Genomic DNA, 18,885 nt, shown 5'->3' on the forward strand with positions numbered 1-18,885 from the left:
CGCGATGCTCTCACAAGAACGTTGTACGGCACTTACGTCCATTTTCCGGATACAATTCCGGATTCTTGTAGTCAGTTGCTTCGTGTCCTTGGCCCTCCAATTGTTTTTATACACTAGGGCACTGAGTGAGCCAAAGAAATTCTCTCTTGGGCGGCACTGGGGCAAGTTTGTTGGGTTACGATCTTTCGGCACGAACGGTATCTTTTTCTCCTCAAGATACGCCAGCGTCCTCTTGGCGTAATGGGAAGACGCCTTGTCCGGTCAGAAGACGTACTTCCCATCCGCATGATGCTCGTTCAGGAACGGCAGCAGGATTTTGTCGATTCACTCTTCTCGATAGATTTGTTGGTTGATTGCCAGACCGCTCGGCTTAAACCAAGGCTTTCAAATACCTCGGTCGGAAATGGCGATGTACAACATAACCTTTTTTTTCAAACTAGTGCCTCGTCTTCTTCCTGCAGACGATTCCTTCCATCTTGAGGGTCCGATGGATCAATACGTGGGAGCAGCCATATTTCCGACCGGCGTCACGCAGGCTGGTTGCGTCCTTGTTGTCAAACAGCTTCTTTAACGATGTCTTCCGCAGCTTCGTCATTATCGTCACCGGACGACCACTTCCGACCTTCCGCTCTACGTTCAGGGAACTCAGGATACGATATACCGTACTGACAAGTACATTTTCTTCCTTAAAATGTGCCACCGTGAATTTTTTTCCTTGCTGGAAATGCGTTTCGTAAAACCGTACAACATTCTTGTGAGAGCATCGCGACAAAGTTGCGTCAAACAGCAGACCACGGCCCTTACTCAAACATTCACTGACATTTTTTTGAAGAAAATACATTATGTTATTAATAAAAAATACTGAAATCGATGAAAAAAAAATTTTTTTTTATGTGTGATTGAAAAAATTCTCATTTTTTATTTAACACCCGTTATCATGTGTTTTTTTACGTGTCCATGTGATAAATATTGAAAAAAATGTTTTGCTATAAATTTCGTATGTTGCGCGGAAAATAATGTTCAAATCATACATATTGGAGAGAAACAATGATTGAGTATGATATAATCGATAAGTCATTGTATATGGGAAATCGAAATGCTTCGAGTTTTCATCACTTTAAACCGTTTACACATCATAGGATTGTAGTATATAGCATTAAAACAAATCTTAAGGAATTTCCGATTCGTTTGGTATGAAAATCGTCGATATCCGTTAGCGGCAAACATAACGTGACCTGTTTTCTGATTTGGCACCCTTAATGAAAGACGTAGTTCTACGTCAAAAAAAAACAATTTGACTGAGAAGGGAAAAAATATGTATAAAAAAAAAATATATATATATATATATATATATATATATATATGGTTCCCGGAATAAATCGCCACAGAAAACGACTGCAACAGAAACCACCGCTTATAAAATGTGTAGTAGGCTATAAATATTGTGGCGCGGTATTGTATTTCAAAACAAGAATTAACCGGGCAAACGTATCGCCCCAGGCAAACGTAACGCCCCGGGCAGACGTATACCGTCCGACGCTCGCTAGAGCTCGGTCGGACATTGCTAAAGGATCGTATCCTATGTTTCAAACTAACCGGGCAATCAGTGGATCCCAGGTTTGCGTGCGAGACACCGCCGCTTCCGACGGCGGGTCGGCGGTGGACTCGGATTGCGTCATCTTGGCGGCATGGGCCGCCTCGATTCCTTATCCTCGCCAAATGGGGACTTCGTCCCCATTACATTGTCCTCAGAATAAATTTCGAAAAACGAGAACAAGAGAATAAATTTATAATAGAAATGTGAGGCACATGATGTTTTTCCCGCGCCAAATATTTCTAGCCTACTACACTTTTTCTAAGCGGTTGTTTCTGTTGCAGTTGTTTACTGTGGCGATTTATTCCGGTCACCATATATATATATATATATATATAAAAGATATAACTCCGCTAACCGTGTGAGAAACCGAGAATAATGCGACTGGCTCCATCAAGCAATTGACGAGTAGAGACGTCGGTTAATCGTTCGAATAATTCAGATAATCGAATATCTGTAATTTTAATCGAATAATTTTGTATCGAATAATGAAAAATCAAAATATGAATACATCGTATAATTATAACAGTAATCGCGATTAACGAAAAAGAGGACCAATTTTTCAAAAAATACAGTGCAAAATTTGTTTAACCGTCATTGTGTTTTGTCGAAATTCATCGAATACGCTAAACCATTTAAGTTGAATTATAAGCTCCCGCATAAGCATAAGCTCCCGTACTAAAGTGGTAGTATTCGAATTCAGAGTGCCAAGGAAAATATACCATACTAAAGGGTGTGTCACATCAAATTGCATCACGGAAAAAACGCTGTAGAAATTTAATTTTTAGGAATTATATCTTCAGCTTTCGCTTATAATCAGATAAGAGTGTATAGATCAGCGGACCAAGCAGCGGGAGGGCCAGCGTACATACAAGGTTCAGAAGGCTCCTAACCGCGACGAAAGGCAAAACATGGTGGGGAAGACGCGAGCCCGGAAGCTGTACACCGAAATGCTGACGAAGCCGCATTGCCTGGTAATGGACGACGAAACCTACGTCAAAGCGGACTTTCGTCAGCTGCCGGGCCTGTTGTTCTTCTCCGCAGAGGACAAATTCAGCGTTCCGGAGGAGATTCGCAAGCAGAAACTATCCAAGTTTGCCAAAAAGTACATGGTCTGGCAAGCGATCTGCTCTTGCGGAAAGCGGAGCGCCCCCTTCGTGATGACCGGCACGGTAATCGGGCAGGTTTACCTTAAGGAGTGCCTACAGAAGCGCTTACTACCACTATTGAAGCAGCACGAGGGCCCGACCATCTTCTGGCCGGATCTCGCTTCGTGCCACTATTCAAAGGACGTGTTGGAGTGGTACGAAGCCAACGGGGTCACCTACGTGCCAAAGGAACTGAACCGCAGCTTCGCCCAATAGAGAAATATTGGGCGATTATGAAGCAGGCCCTCCGGAAGAACCCAAAAGTTGTCAAATCGGAGGCGGACTTCAAGAAAAATGGATTTCTGTTCGAAAAAAAACCACAACCTGACGTTGTACAGAACCTTATGGACGGGGTAAAGAGGAAGGTGCGAGCATACGAGACGCGACACGGAACTAGGACACAACACTTATAATCCTTACAAACATTAAAATGGTTAAAATTACCTTTTTCGTCGACCGGTTTCGGGCTCGATGTTGCCCATCTACTGAACGGTGTCCGACTGGTTACGATGGAGCACTAACACATATTCATACGGTTATCAGTACTTGTCGAAGATATATTTTGCTGAGTTATCAGCTTCGTCAGATGGAAGAGTTGAGATGATATTGGTGCATCTTCTTCATTCATAAGTGGGGAATCGCTGGTTGAGATGTACATTGATTCCCATGCATTCAACTGTGAGGCTTTTCGTACATTTCTAATAATTTTTGCCTTCTCCCAGTCTACGCAGTGGGCTTGAGTTAAAGCATGTGCTGCCACACTTGATTCGTTGGCTCGTTCATTATCCACCGCATTCTTATGTTCACGTAGGCGGATTTTGAATTTCCGACGAGTTTGAACGATGTATACACTAGTAAAGTCTTTGCAGGGAATCTGATAGATCCCTGATTTTTCATCCGGTGGAATTCTATCTTTCAGGTTGCACAAAAGGTCTTTCCGGGTGCTCTCACTTTTGTACACCACATGAAATCCGTGTTTCCGGAGTGTAGACTGGACTGTGTTGGTTATTTTGGGATAGTACGGTAGGCTGATCCTTTTGTGTTGTTCCTTCTCAGGCTCTAATGTGGTGTTGTTTTTTCTCCATTTCTTCTTCTCGTGTTTCCGAAGGATTTTCTCCACAAAACATCTCTTGTACCCATTCAGCTCTGCAGCATGGTAGATTCTATTTTTTTCCGCTATGTAATCATCTCTCTCCATTGGTATGTTGAGGAGACGATACACCATGGAGTGGAAGGCTGCTTGTTTTTGTGCGCCGAAGTGATTAGAGTCGAAAGTTATATATCTATCCGTAGACGTTGGTTTACGGTATATCCCAAACTTTAGCCGATTATCTTCCTTCCGGGTAATGTACAGGTCCAGAAAAGGAAGTGTACCGTCTTTTTCTTTTTCGACGGTAAACTTAATCGTCCTATGTCGGGAATTCAACAACTCCAACGTCTGCTTCAAGTAACGTTCTTTCACAACTGCGAAGATGTCATCTACATAGCGTCTCCACATTCGAGGGAAGAATTTTTCTTTCGCCAACTCTGTTTCAAAAAAAAAAATTCTTCCCTCGACACGAGAAGAAGAAATGGAGAAAGAACAACACCACATTAGAGCCTGAGAAGGAACAACACAAAAGGATCAGCCTACCGTACTATCCCAAAATAACCAACACAGTCCAGTCTACACTCCGGAAACACGGATTTCATGTGGTGTACAAAAGTGAGAGCACCCTGAAAGACCTTTTGTGCAACCTGAAAGATAGAATTCCACCGGATGAAAAATCAGGGATCTATCAGATTCCCTGCAAAGACTGTACTAGTGTATACATCGGTCAAACTCGTCGAAAATTCAAAATCCGCCTACGTGAACATAAGAATGCGGTGGATAATGAACGAGCCAACGAATCAATGATGGCAGCACATGCTTTAACTCAAGCCCACTGCGTAGACTGGAAGAAGGCAAAAATTTTTAGAAATGTACGAAAAGCCTCACAGTTGAATGCATGGGAATCAATGTACATCTCAACCAGCGATTCCCCACTTATAAATGAAGAAGATGCACCAATATCATCTCAACTCTTCCATCTGACGAAGCTGATAACTCAGCAAAATATATCTTCGACAAGTACTGATAACCGTATGAATATGTGTTAGTGCTCCATCGTAACCAGTCGGACACCGTTCAGTAGATGGGCAACATCGAGCCCGAAACCGGTCAACGAAAAAGGTAATTTTAACCATTTTAATGTTTGTAAGGATTATAAGTGTTGTGTCCTAGTTCCGTGTCGCGTCTCGCGAGTGAATAGTGATAAATGTCCTTACGTTAGCACAACCAAAAATAAGCGAGCATACGGGCTTGGGCTCGAAGTATGAATAAAAAGAAAATGCCAAAAGTTGTTTAATAGTTTTTATTTTACTGTCTAAAATTTTCATAATGATCGGTCTACTGGGCGAATTTCTACAGCGTTTTTTCCGTGATGCAATTTGATGTGACACACCCTTTAGTGGTCAATGACTCTTTAAATAAACTTCTTTTCAACTAGTAGTTATAGGGACCAAACAAAATTTTCCGAACAAATCTATTTCAACAACATTCGAAGAACAGCTAATTTTGAACAGTAAATTTATCAATATGCTGAAATACCATTTTATTCAAAAACCATTATTCTGCACCATGTTTATTTAAAAATTATATTTAATGTAATTTTAAAATTATGACACAATAATCATTTCTATTATAAATGCCTTTTCATTGTGATTACAAGAAATAAAAATTCGCTCGAGTAATCGTATAGTGAAAGACAATTATTCGAATGAATCGAATAAACGAAAAATTTAAACATCTCTATTGACGAGGAATGAACTCATAGTTGATTCTCCCGTTTAACGCTCCCGGTCAATGCGTATTTCTTATGGCGTACCTTTACTGACATCTATGCTCTCAGGACGTTGTATTGTTCCTTGGTACATAGTACTTTGTAAAATTCAAATCCACGCGATTGCTAGAGTACCAGAGGGAAAAAGGAAAAGGTTGGATTTGAATTGTGAGAGGTACTATATCGGGTTCAAGAGAATCTACCACAATATTAAGTTCGTAGTCATTTAATAAGTTAAGATTTTCTATCTTCCAGACAATCAAATCAGACAAATCAGCAACGATTTTTCGCTGGTTTCGTTGGTTCGTTGTTTTTCTTTCCAAAACTCTTTGAGATCGAATTTCAATTTTTGAGACGGAACAACTATCTTCTGTACGTTCTTTTCAAGGTAGCAACCACACCTCGATCCATAAGTTGTTAGAGTGGTTTTAGGGGCATATACTTTTCGAAGATTCGCCAAGATTTAAGCAACGAGGTGGAAAGAACCATTGATAATTAAAAAAAAGCCTTTTTGGCACAGTTTTGAGCCAAGATATTTACGTACTTGAGGTACAAAAATCTTTGACCACCATTCTTGATACATCTGCTGGTAAGCTGTCCTTTTGAAAGATCTCAGTTTTTTTGTTTAAGTTTGTGATTGCTCGTGCCAGTCGCGTAGCATGACCGGGTGACACCGGGGTGGATTTCTCGGGTGTCACCACTCCAACCAGATCTTGTTGTCATGACTTTGTTTTTGTTTTCTAAAAAAAATAGATTTACCGAATCAATCATTTTATTCATTACGAATTTGCGAATTTGACGTTTTCTTACTAAGCGAACGTTTATGGGTTCAATATACGAACTATTCGTTGATTGATCTTCAAATTGGTCTTTTTCAAGACTGAGACGAATGAAATTTGTTTTATAGTTTACAGTCTCTATAATAGAAAAGAAAACAAATCAATAAATTCGCTATGGCTGTCTACAAATACGATAGAGTGAAGCAATTAGCTCTATCTATTCATTTATTGGATGTTATTCTATCTGAAAATCCATTTCCACTTTCGAACAAAGATAAATATCTTTAACGCATTCATCGAAAGCACTAATCATGATGTATTTGTAAACACATATGGGAATTTCAACTTTCCGATTTTTTCCATCTTGAGTTTTCCAAAATACTACCGATTTTTTAATGCGTCTATAGGCAAAGACGAATACAACAAATCAAAATACGCTTAGCAACACATTTGGCGATCATTTTCATTTATATAGATAATATCAGTATAGTCTCGTCTTGACCTCACAGCAGTAAATTGTCTGAAAAATAATCAATACTAACTAACTCTACATTCACCTTCAATTGACAACAAAGTCAATTCATGTAAGCATAGTTTTGAATTAATTTCAATTTTAATAAGCCACAGAAACGTAAACTGCTTCAAACTAACTGTAAAATTAGGAAGCGTTTCATGGAAGTCCCACTTCACGTGCAACTATTGGATGGGTTATATGCAGTTTAATAATGGACATCGTCCATGTTAATTCCAGTAGCCTTTAAATGTCTACGAAATATTGGTATCTCTAGCAAAAGCGCGCTTCCAGTTTAGGAATCGACGTTTTCTATTTGGTTTCTGATAACATGTGTCGTAGTTGACTCACTTCGGAGATTTCGGTTGCTACTTTAGACTATTGTGACCAGGGTTGCCAATAATATTAAAAAAAAAAACTGGAAGATTGCTCTCAAAAAAACTGGAAGAAAACTGGATCCTGAAGATCGGTTCATTTTGAGAAGATTGGCTATGATTCATATAAAATTATTTTTTTTATCCATTTCAATGCTCAAGAAATAAAATTTTGTTTGAAGCTTCGTGTAGTAATTATATGGAGCTCATAAAACTGTAACTGTAATTACTGTGAAACGATATTTGAGGGACGGTTTTATTTGGGCAAAATTTGAAGAGTCTAGCATTTATCGCTTCATATCCATAAAATCGCTGATAGAAGATCGTCGCAAAACTGCGAATAGTTCGATACCTCAAAAAGATACGGATCAGCATAAGATACGAGGTAAAATACCATAAACAACTTCCCATAATTTTATTTCAATACTCAAATGAGCACATTCAATGCAAAAACAACACTGCTCAAGCATTACTTTGATATTGAAATTATCAAGTTTTGGTATTGAGAAGCTGTTTCTCTCATTTTTTGGTATTATTCATTTGTAATTTACATCTTATATAAGGCTTGTCCAAATCAAATTTCAGTATGAAGCTCAAAATGAGCTTAAATATTATCTCTTATGGTAGATCGATTGGTCTGAACTTCAGAATGGTTTGGAGGACCTACAACATCTGAAATTTATATAAATTGAAACAAAGTGTAACACATTGGGTAGGCTGTTAAATAAGATAGAAATTGAGTGATAGCTGTTTTTGAAGTAGTTTGATAAGTTTCCAGCATTCGGTTTGCTCTTCGTTTTATCATTTCTGACAAAATACCGACAAATTGAACGAAATGGGAAGAACCAAATAACAAACTCGCCTGTCGTAGAAGTCCATGAAGTACATGAAACATGACTGAAAAACAGTATATTTCCACTACACGCACTACGCGCTAACCATATTCAATTTGGAAATGTAAGCAATACTGAGTTGACTATGTAAGAAAAGAGAGATCGATTCAAGGTCGTACGATAAATGTCAAGAAAAAATGCTCAAAGGTAGAGGGAGAGATAATATTTATCATTGTTAATATATTTTACATAAAATGGATAAAACTAGAGCACACATATAAAAAACTGGATAAAACTGGACGATCTGCCAAAAAACTGGAAGATTTTAGGGTTCAACTGGATGACTGGATCGAAAAAAAAAACTGGAAGAATCCAGTTTAAACTGGAACATTGGCAACGCTGATTGTGGCCACTCTTGTAATTCTCGATGAAAGCAATCAATATACTCCAACATAAAAATATTTTTCTCCTCCATCGTTAGTTCGACTCCGGAAGACCTAGCTTGCTCATATCATGACGAATTCTCTTCCCTGTAGTAAATTCGTAATCGTTGTATTTCTATAATATTTAAGGGTATTTCATGAAATATAAGCCATCTCTCTCCATTCCATGAAGGATGTAGTTTAGGATTGGGCGATCTTCATAGAAAGATCGATCTTGTCGTATCGATTCTGCAAACGGCGAGGGGATCGATCCACTAATTAAATCGGTACCAAAAAATCAATCTTTGCCGAATCTATTTTTGAAAAATCAAAAGGTTTTTTCTAATCTTATCTGCTTATTCTATAGGAGTGTCGTTTTTTCTTTAAACATTTTGTTTTGTTCCTCAGCATGATGGCCACAAAAAAATTTGAAGTAAGAAACATTTTCAGGGAATTCATCTTGTGCCGTCAGGGAGTCGTCTTGTAAATTAATAAATTGGAAATTCATCAGCTGGTATCTGCCCAAAACTCTAATGACAACGATCCCATAAAAGCCAAACGTGCCATACTTCTGTCATGTAGTCGAAGCCGATTCTTGATTTTGGCTATAAAAACAACCTTTCATCTGGAGTTGATGTCAACATCTAGTTCAGTGATCCTATGAGACACTGGTTACAGTACACCCCTCAGTAGCTGCCGCGTAAATCGTAGAAGAACGATCCAAGTGTTGAATTTATCATTAAAAAAAAATTGTTATGTGGTCTTTGGTAATATTGAAATTGATGTATACTGAAAAACAAATATACAAAAAGTTTTTCTAAGATCGAAAAAATCGAAGGCAAAAAAATCGATATTCTCGTCCCTTACATGTCCTCTTTCATAGTTAAATTTCTCACTAAATAATACCACTGAGGGGTGACGTTCATTCGTAATGTTGAATGATTTTTTTCTCGTTGAAAAATACCTATAATGGTCATGGGTTGCACCTCTCTGAGGGTGACACCCGAGGAGGTCCATCCTCCCCCCCGACCTCTTACACTACGCCACTGGCTCGTGACATTAGTTCCAGGTAAGATTGCCAGTTGCATTTTTTCAGTCTCATACATTGTCAACCCAATTTGAATCAATATCATTCCAAGCATGAACATATTGATTCCAGTTTTTTCATTATTCACCTTTTAAAGAGCGTAAATTTAACAAAAAATCTGAGTGAAATTGATACAATGTATATTCTTATTCAAAGAACACTACCGAGTACAGTTGATAACATTATTCCAACACAAACAGTCGACTTAAGCTAGATGGCATGCTCAACAGCACAAACCATGTTTCCCACGTACAAAATTGTTCCTTGTCGGATGGCACATTCATGCTCACTTCCTGGACCATGCTCAACCCAAACGGCGAAGCGCTACTTTTACTTGATCACACTATTAGTTTCTGCGAAGCCTATTGGGTCGCAAGTCCCAAGCATTTTCGCGATGGGGAAAAGCACGCGCTGATGATAGCATGCTGCTAAACAGTATTCATTACTGACCATTAACGCGCATCGCCACGACTGTGGATTACATGTTGCGACCCGGTGACGATGGCCGGTGGGGCCTTACGATATGTGTGCCGATGTCACGAGCAAAAGAGTGAAGAAAATTTATTTTCTCTTGCCTTAAATATGGTCATGATCAGCGGCCGTGGTTCACGATAAGCTGAGGAATCTAGGAGGAATGAATGGCGCGCCAATCAAGTCAATTCAAATTAATAAAAAATATTATTGGATAACGAGTTTCATTGATTATCTCACGCACATTTTACGACCACGTTTGTTTACATAGCGCTAGGTGCACACTAGCCGGCTGCTGATAATTTATCGAGCCGAATGTAGGTGACGAGACCACTGGTCCTTAGCGGTTATTCCTGGATTTTGCTCGTGTGTTTGGCGGAGACAAGAGTCGCCATATGAAATGTGATAAATGGTATTCCTCGAAGCCGATGACTAGCTTCAATGGAACTGGTCGATGGGCACCCTAGGAACGAATTCTTCCAACAGCTCATCCCGGGTGATGGAAAGGTGGAAAGAATTCGCTAACGATAATTTATTAATGCCCAAGATGGTCTTGCGATAGTAACCGATGCGATCATCAAACTAGATCGATTAAAACGCCGCACACGGAAATTCCTGATTGCCAGCTAAACCGTTTGTTTCCCAGGAATCGAAGTGTCATAACAGAATTCCATTTTCTCGGTAAAGTTACTTGGAGTTTTCAAACTGTATGAAATCATCGATTTACAATTATAATTTTTCGCGAGCGGATAATCAAGGGAAGCAATTCCCATAGTAACAGGCCTTCCAGAAATTTTTCAGTGAGTGGTAAGTGCTTTCTGTATTAATAAAACATTGTTTTCATGCTAACATATCTTGTTTGGATCGCATTTTTGACGTCTTCTGTTGGTTGCGGGTCGCCGGAGTTGAGATTATGGCAAATAACAAAGCCAAATTAATACGGCTTACTGTTTCATGATGATACCTATGAGGCTATTGGATGGCTTTAAATCTGTCTTTTAACTCGGATGTTTTTTTTATCACTTATGATCGCTTTGGGCGTGGTTGATGATTAGGAGATATGTATGACGCAATCAGGATAGTCAAAACGAGCTATTCTACTGGTCTAAATACTGGTTTATTCCTATATTGTTGGAGCTTTTGTTTTGGGAAACATTGGTTACACAATTGAATAGCTTTTTCCGTTATATGATAAGAGCTTTTGAAAAACAGCAATTCAACCATAGCTCCATTTATCGATAAGGTTGTCATCAATAGTATGTTTTCATCCGTTCTTGATTGTATGTTACTGAAAAACGACCATCGTACTGTATCATATTTATCCTGTCAGATTTTAAATATAGTATAACAAACGGGATAGGTTAATGCATTGTTTCCTGTCCAAATTTATTTAAATCATGTACACACATGCATACATGAGGGTTAAATGAAAATGTGAAATTATTTAAATAAAGTTAAGTGTTTCAATAATATTTCTTTTTTAATTTTTATAAAGGATTTTTTTAAATTTTTACGGAGAAGTCGATTTCTTTCTTCAAAAACGCAATTGAACTAGTGATTATGCGTCGGTGATTTATAACATTTATGTGGCCGAGTGGTTAGCGTCTCACACTATCATGCAGGGCGTTCGGGTTCGATTCCCGTTCTGGCCGGGGGATTTTTCGTCAGAGAAATTTCCTTCGACTTGCACTGTGGTCACGCGTATTCAAGAGCTTGCCCCACGGAATACATTCAAGGCGTGTTATTTGGCTTAAGAAATCTCAACTAAGTATTAATAAATGACGCTAGTTAATACATACGTTGAAACGGCAAAAGTTCCACAGGGAACGTTAACGCCATTCAAGATATACCGCTACAAATCAAATGCAGCGTTCGTTCTGCCCGTAGAGAGTAGAAAAGAGGAGAAATATAGCGATTAAAGCTATTCAACCGATAGAAAATCTCTCTACATATCTTTTGCAACAAATAGAATCATATATTCCTTGGAACTAACTATTGAACTACCGCAAAATGTCAAACATTATCTGTATGAAAATCCCGCGTTCTGATTGTTCGTCTAGCACAAGCATTTTGTGCTCTCTCAGTTGTGCTGTGAGAAGAGCGAGAAACACGTTGCACCGAACGGATGCATAAATTCATTGACTCTGCGAATATTCTCTTTAGGTGTAACTTTAGATCCTGATCAGCCACCATTATATGTTAAAGCTGAGGTTGATTTGAAAATATTACTACTTTGGTCACGTGCAAACATTCATGAATTATGCGTTTGTTGATTAGAATAACGGTTTGCTGTGAACTTTGTTATCTATATATATATATATATATATATATATATATATATATATATATATATATATATATATATATATATATATATATATATATATATATATATATATATATATATATATATATATATATATATATATATATATATATATATATATATATATATATATATATATATATATATATATATATATATATATATATATATATATATATATATATATATATATATATATATATATATATATATATATATATATATATATATATATATAGATAACAAAGTTAACAAAGAAACTACTGAACCGATCGACATGAAAGTTGGTACGTATGGATTTTTGGGGCCGGAGAAGGAGAAGTTTGACACCCCTCCCCCCTATCTAAGGGGGGGCTGCCATACAAATGAAACACAAATTTCTACATTACTCGAGAATTAATCAAGCGGAGGTTTTTTAGGGTGCAATAAATGTTTCAATGGTGGTTAGAAACTCCACCCCCTCTCTACGGGGATGGGGGGGTTGTGCTGGCTTGTCTGCCGTACAAATAAAAAACAAATTTCTGCATAATTCGAAGACTAATCAAGCAAATGGAGCCAAATTTGGCATGTGAACATTTTAGGGGGCACAAAACGTTTCTATGGTGTCTTTATGATATCATATTTCCTGTATCAAACATGTATTCCATGTAACGGAGAAACATGTTATTTGCAAGTTGTTGATAAATCTTGAACTAAAATTGTGTCTGAAAATAATCTGATATTATAATGATGAGTTTTGGTAGAAGTACTAGGATTTTTTTTTTGTAAAAGGTAAATTCAACGGGGTCGACTAGAAGATCAATCAATGAACAGATTGGACTGAGGAACTTGCGCTTAGTAAGAAAACGTGAATGTTTGAAGGTGTCGATAAAAAAAACAAATTTTAGGCGGGACGAAGTTTGCCGAGTCAGCTAGTAAAATATAAATTTGAAAGTTTTGGTTTTGAATTATACAGATTTTAAACTCTTTCAGTTCATTCGCCACTAGCATTGAAGAAGTGCAATTTGTAAAACAAAAACTAAACTCTTAACTATCGGCCTTGAGAAAAACCATTTTCGAACCTTGCTGTCGATGGCGGATGACTGCGGTTTTTCGGAGACTTCCGATCTTCGAATCTTTCGTCTCCGATAGTCAAATGAAAGTTTACCGTAGAAGTATTCCTTTCGAAAACGAAATCGGAATAGTTTCTAGAAATTCGTGTCGACTGAGAATGTATTCTAGACTTTGACCTATATACTGTTGTTGTTTCGGTCGAACCAAGGAAGTGTGGTATTTTTTTTATTTTGTGAAGATGGGTGGCTACGGATGATGTCAGATGGGGGACAGGGTATATTTGGGGGTTCTTCTATTCTACCTTTGCCTGCCAGCTTGTTGGGAGCTGTGTTTCAAAGAACTCCCGGGAACCGGGAAGAATCGATTTTTCTTTTCTCGCAATAAAAACTACGCTATACAGTAAGCAAGTACCATTTTTAATTTTCTTGATTGTGATCATACATTTTAACATTATATTTTTGTTTTACATTTTGTGTCATTCTAACTAATTCTGACTTGTTTTTATGCATGTCTACATAATTTTTCAAAGCTAAAATTCCTCGCATAGTTTTTGTTCCTGTTCTACTTCGAGTTATGTCTTTTCCAAATTGTATACAACAAATATTCAACAGTTGCTGAGGAAAACGGCACGATCAGGAATGCTGTAATTATTTTTTCTCAATTTGGGAAAAGCAAAATTAATGTCATAGCTTTTCGGGATATACTTTTACCTAAAAAAAAGAAGTTTATAGTGAAGTCGATAAAATCGGCTGTCCCTGAATTCATTAACGATATCTTGAATATTATTCCGATCTCAAATGTTTGGAAAACTTTGTAGAAGGAGAAAAATTGACATATGCTTCATTTCTATGACATTAGTTAGATCAATTATCGTCATGTTGATGATCTAAAGATCATTGAAAATAACACATTTTGGAACTTGACTGCAGAATGTAATGTAAAACCTTATTTTATTGGTCTTGAAGTCATCTATGGCGTTGTGGGAAAAACATTAACACTAGCTGTCCCACCCGCCATCAAAGAATTCATTTTTTGATCGAACACACGTGCTGTAATATCATGACAATGCATACGTTGTGGTCTGGCAACGGCAAAGACTGTGTCAGTGTTGCTCATGATAGCGTCCCGAAAAGTGAGTGTATTTTTCGTTACGCCGCTTCTGTTGATTGTCTATAATCACGGTCGTTCAATCTCTACCTATTTATTATTTGCAAGTAGTTCTACTTTGAGATGACAAACGTTAGGAACATTGGGAACGTTAGTACTATTGAAGATGAAGATGAAAATCGTCGTACGAACGGTGGGTGTCAACGATGAACTCCAGATTATTGTTTCTTCTTCGAATCACAATTCCTCGCGCCGTTGTGCAGTCGTCTGCCATGATTCCAGCACTGTCTTCGACAACATGTGAATTGAATATACACACGTGTTCTCCAGCCGGTGTTTTGCGTGATTGCGTGATTGTCACCTTGCAATCCGAGCATGAATGTTTTGAAGAATTCCAAGAATTAATTGTGCTTATTCAAGAAAGCTTCCAGCTCGCTGGCAATGCGAATGGCTTTAGAAACTATTGGTGATTGGGTGGATGAGAGTTCGGTGAAGTGGACGTAGCACCATCTGTCATTCAACATCTTAAATAAGTTCTGTTCTGTTTGAAATCGACGAAATAAACGACGCGTTGATTATTTGGATATTTTTTATATCGAAATACTAAAATGGCAATTTAAAATAGGTGATACGGGTGAACCTTTGGGGTATATGTATTTTTGTGCCAAATTTAAGAAGAAAAACAAAAAATTGTTATTTATAAAAACTGTTATTTTTACTTATTTGACACAAACATTTTTTTACTTTCACTCTAGAAAGCGATCACCCAATTCATGTGCGGAGACTGAGAGAACAAAAGTTTTGAAGGCTGCGATAAAGTTACAATGAAATCACCCATCAGATTCACTAAAAAAAACTACTAAAGAGTTAATTATTAAATTTCGTGCCTTCCTAAGATAACATCAGGTGAATAGAATGCAATAATTTCGTAGTATTGGTCACCAACCTCTTAAATTTATATTCAACGGGTACTATATACTATGCGAGGGATGGGGACTGCACAAAAACAATCATGCAAAGCTTCACGTGTAGCTTTAACCCCTTTGCCTACGAATTGGTCATCTGATAATGAAAATTGCGATTTTAAGTAACTGCCACCATGTGTACAATGTTTCAAAAAAAAAATCGGAGAGAGTAGAGTCAGAGATCGGCTGATTTAGCATGAAATTGCTCACTACACTCTGTCCAACTTCTATAAGACTACCCAGATTATATTTCCTTGCAACACAATCAGTTAGAATTTCAACAAGATATATTCATACATTGTAGACTGCTTAGAATAAAGTATATTTAACGTCAATTCCGTTCAAAAGAGTTCTCTGTTTATTTATTGTGCTTAAATATGGTAATTTCAGCTGTCCAGTTTCTATAAAACCACTTCAAAGTTCATAAGTATCATCAATGAAAAATTCAAAACGACAGGCTGATTTACATGTCAATAATTGGTAACCTTGCCATTTCGACTAATAACCTTTAGTATTCGTGTTGGAACACTATTTACCAAATTCTGCTGAACGGATTTGCGACCTTGAGTTCTTCAATCGTGGTGTACCGTTTCCCCTCAGTATAGATTCTGCGTACAAGGATCCCCCCTAAGATTTTCAACAGGATTCAAGTCTGGAGAGCGAGCCAGTCAGTCCAAAAAAATAGGTTTTTGGTCCTTAATCCATTGCTTAGTTTATCTGTACGAATCTGTACTATATGACGAAAAGTTTTAATCTGTACCGTACAGAATCTGTACCGAAAATAACAAAAAAAAAAAGTACCTTTCCAGATAAATCTGTACGTGTGGTACCACTGGTCATATCTGGCAAATACGATACCAACGGTTCGGTGGCACCGGGTTCGATTCACGTTCTGACCGGATGTTGTTTCGTCAAATCAGACTCACACTGAACACACGTATTCTTGAACATCCCAATCAGCATATAATGAAGATGTGTTATTTGGTATAACACTACGTTGAGAAGACGAAGTTTCACTAGATTCCTTTCTAGTGTCATATGGGGAGAAGAATCGTATCTCCATAACGCAGCGAGCCTCACAGCGAAAATCGGAAAAAAGCAGTCACTAATGTTCTGGTTTCTAGACTTCATGCCCATTGCTAATATTCATTCACTCTATTCCCGTATACAAACGATTTATACCACTCGAATGCCTGAATTTTAAAAAATATAATATTTTTTGTTATTCTTTTATACAATTTATACAACAAACCGGCGCACTCCGTTTTCCACATGAGGAGATCGCTTACCAAATTATGTATTTCTTGACAAACTTTGAAAGTTTATGCTTCCTTACTTCCTCCGGAACATCAAACTTGTGCTGGGTGGTGAAAAACAGTAACCCCAGACGCTGCCGGAAGTCAGTCAGTTTCTGGCCTCGTGACTTTCCCACAGTATTTTTCCGTTCGTCACGATTTGGAGTCTTCAGCACTTTGGGCGTATGCAGTCTTCCTCGGCCTTGGTTTTCTGAACGAAAGAAATTAACAGATTCAACTTTCTGGCCACATCCCTGACCGAAGCATTAGGATTCCGATTATAAGCTTTCAGGACACGCTTGTGATCCTGATTACTAATAGAACTTCGATTCTGATCGCATTTTTCCTTCCATTCGATGTTCAGAGTTTCGTAGTAATGTTTAATCACACGACTCACCGTTGACTGCACGATTTCGAGTTGTTTTCCGATGTTCCGATGTGAGAGTTGTGTATTTTCCACGTGTTTGCGCAAAATCAATTCGCGATATGGCTTTTCGGGCGACGCCATATTTTTCAATTCCCGAAAAAAATTGATATGAATAGCCCTTAAAATTTCCAACAAGTCGCCCATACATCGGAAGATGGGCACTTTTACAGGGTTTTTCGAACAAAATCTTTCTAACCCTTTCGTCGCCTCGTCACTCAGATATGGATGACACCTTCCTCAAATTGAATATGATTTTTAAAAGGAATTTGATAGAATAGGCACCTAAATGTAACTGTAGGATATGTAGAAAAATAATAAAATCATAACCATATTATTATAATGTTTATACTATACTTTTCATTGATTCACATTACATTACATTGATTTACATTACAATGGTTCGTTGCAGTTTTTTGCGAAACCCATATAATATGACTTTTTTTTTCAACTAGCAATAATCGCACCTCGGATGTACCTCATTGGTTACGATATCGCCACTGCGCAAAGCTGTAATATGACTTTGGCATGTGTTATTGTTGTCAAATCGTCTTCAAATTATAACAAATATTACTAGATAATGTAAAAGTCGTCTACAAACTAAGTTTGATCTTCATTTAATAATTTATCCGCAAGTTGGGCCTCGCAAGAAACTCAAAAACATCGCTTTGGGCGACGAACGTGTTAAAACATTGAATTGAAAATAATACTATCAATGCTCAGTTCGTGACATTTGTATGTATAAGTTATCGCGATTTTCATGCTCTGCTAACTTTTTTCTATTCAGAAACATGACAAGTACATGTCAAATGCGAGAATTTACACACAAATGTAACGAGCAAAACCTTATTTTTTTCAGGTGCCTCCATACCAAAATGCCATATGTTCCGGAAATTTTAAGAGATAGAAAGTTGACGTCTTCGGCGAAAATTCATATTTCAATAAGATCTAAAACTTTGTTCAATACACTATATTGCTACCTTGACTTTAAACAAAATTAGAATTAGTTGTAATTTTTTCAAAGAAAATATGAAAAAGTTGTTGTTAGAAAAATGAAGGGTGAAAGGGCCAAACATTTTCTCTTGAAAGCGGTCTAATTCTTTTCTGAATATTTCAAGTATGCAAAGTTGTTGAAAAGACCCATATGTTTACACCCACAACCTTTCGCTGTTATCAGAGATGGCGCTGCCAACGGCCAGTCGAATTGTCATGAAGTTCGTCTCGACATTCATCGTTTTTACGTTTACATTTTCAAGAAACGCTTGAAACTCTCGATGATTCAATGCGTGTGATTTGATGTAGTTTACGATTTTGACGACTTCCTTCATGACATCCTTGAACCCTTGCACAGAAATTCTCCTGACGTACAATGCAATGATACTGCATGTATTACTGCAAAATTTCGGGAAGTTTTCGAAGGTAAGCAATAGCACCTCCGTTTTTTAGAAAGGTAAAAAGTCAATATTAATATGAAATATGGAATGCGAAATCAAAATTAAACTTAACACACAAATTAGTAGCTCCATCAGTAACCGTACTGTAAATTTTATTTAACAATTGATCGCATTTCTACTGAACCATGTCTCAAACTAACCGGAAAATCTGAGAAACACGGGTTTGCTTGCGAGAGGCCGC

General features: G+C 37.6%; 1 protein-coding gene and 1 pseudogene across 1 annotated transcript in view; one reads left to right on the plus strand and one right to left on the minus strand.

The window, feature by feature from the left end:
* Positions 1-18,885, plus strand: part of LOC129776408 (uncharacterized) — a 139,450-nt gene that overhangs the window by 72,830 nt on the left and 47,735 nt on the right. The gene's annotated exons all lie outside the window — the stretch shown is intronic.
* Positions 17,631-17,762, minus strand: LOC129780703 (U4 spliceosomal RNA; annotated as a pseudogene).

The sequence above is a fragment of the Toxorhynchites rutilus genome, chromosome 3 (assembly GCF_029784135.1).
Source record: "Toxorhynchites rutilus septentrionalis strain SRP chromosome 3, ASM2978413v1, whole genome shotgun sequence".
Classification (NCBI taxonomy): domain Eukaryota; kingdom Metazoa; phylum Arthropoda; class Insecta; order Diptera; family Culicidae; genus Toxorhynchites; species Toxorhynchites rutilus.